The sequence below is a fragment of the Amphimedon queenslandica genome, unplaced genomic scaffold (assembly GCF_000090795.2).
Source record: "Amphimedon queenslandica unplaced genomic scaffold, v1.1 AMPQUscaffold_11997, whole genome shotgun sequence".
NCBI classification, from domain to species: domain Eukaryota; kingdom Metazoa; phylum Porifera; class Demospongiae; order Haplosclerida; family Niphatidae; genus Amphimedon; species Amphimedon queenslandica.
Window position 1 is genome coordinate 12,237 of NW_003547764.1, and position 1,767 is coordinate 14,003.

At 32.7% G+C, this 1,767-nt stretch overlaps 1 long non-coding RNA gene across 1 annotated transcript; it reads right to left on the minus strand.

The window, feature by feature from the left end:
- Nucleotides 1–266: 266 nt before the first annotated feature.
- Nucleotides 267–1,169, minus strand: LOC109588585 (uncharacterized). Its single transcript, XR_002188253.1, has 2 exons — nucleotides 1,060–1,169; nucleotides 267–359 (listed from the first exon to the last, which is right to left on the minus strand). It is a non-coding gene; the product is annotated as an uncharacterized LOC109588585 (long non-coding RNA).
- Between the last annotated feature and the right edge of the window lie 598 nt (nucleotides 1,170–1,767).

The window sequence follows — 1,767 nt, forward strand, 5'->3', positions numbered from 1 at the left end:
GTACCTATACATGCATTTATATACAGTAACAGTAGCACACTTGCCCTTGCAGTCATGGTGAGTATATGTACTTAAAAACCAGCCTGATTGACAAAATACTGAAAATGCTGTCTCCATGGGCGTAGCAATGAAATTACATTATGGAGAAATAATTTTAACGAATGCCTGTTTTATTTCACTAAATTAAAAAATCTAATACGACATTTAACACCATTCCCATTCTGTTCTTTGTATTACTATAAACTGTCAGCATAACTTACCCTATCTTTAATGTTTGGATCAGCACCATTAGACAATAAAACTGATACAACTTCATTATGTCCTCTTAATGCTGCAATATGAAGAGGAGTGTCTTCATTCTAACAATATAATAATATAATTAAGTCACATACATGTAACATTATTAACAGCATTAATTAGAGTAAAAATCATGAGTAGTATGGCAATAACTACTACATAACATGTACATGTACATACATAGCAGGAACCCACTATCAGTGGTAGATTATAACAAAGCAGACAGAGAGGAACAATAAACTAGTAAACACATTGCATTAATGAGACAAAGCGGTACATTGGCCTCACTGGAGCAAAAAATACACATAAATTAATAATTTCAAATCTTTCCTGCATACCGTTTGATTCACTGTAAAGTTAAATAATATACATGTACAAGTTATTTGATTTCCTTCAGGTTTGACTAGCTTTGTTTGAAAATTTAAAGGCGTTTGGGTGTGGCTGCAAACTGACAGTACAAGCCCAAGAGTTATCATGCCTGATTCAGGACTGTTGACCAAAATTATCTGATATTAGTGCTGATTGTGTTAACAAGAAACTAAAATTTGACAAAACTTGTGACTGACAAAAATTTGGAGCTATACAGTAGTCCACACCCATGCTAATCACTGGTGAGGCCAATGAACTCATTTATAGTATCCACAACTCCACAAGACACAAGTACATGCATGCATACATGTACTGCACATGCAAACAGCAAATTATTGATCAACATAAAATAATATGTTCACTACTCATGTACTTGAGTGTATATTGACTTACCCAATGATCCTGATCCTGATAAGTTACATTAGCTCCTTGTGATAATAATGACTGAACACTATTAATGTTCCCTTCTCCAGCAGCTTCATACAATTTCTTATTCTACAGTAAATCAAATAAACAATAATAAAACACAGCGTGAACAGATACATGCAAAGTGCATGGACTCATAACAGATGCTGCATATGAAACATTGCATTTTAGACACTTATAAGTACACATACATGTAGGAATAGTGACAAATATTATACTGTACATGTATATGTATGTGCACTGACTACTGACAAACAAATCATATCATTAATGATGATAATACATGTAACATTATGAAATGACACAGTATGTACATGTACATTGCATCATAAAACAGCTTATTTTCATGGTAAAATATATTTTTGTAAATTTTCTTTTTTGCTCCGATGTAAAAATTTAAAAAGCAAAATTTTGTATCTTTATGCCCATGTGATTTTAGAACCACTACCGTCTATCATGGCTATGGCTGTACTGTTTTGGAATGAATAATTAAAATTAAACTAATTTTTTCAATTAATACTAAACAGTGCTGAGTGCTGCAGTTCAAGCTATAGCCATTGTAGTGTTATAGCAGCAAAGGCACTTAAGGCAGCAGTAGGTACTGTATAAAAAAAAATTTTGGAGGGAGCTAAATTTGACAAATTGCTAAATTATGGTGATTGGCAAATTTGTGGC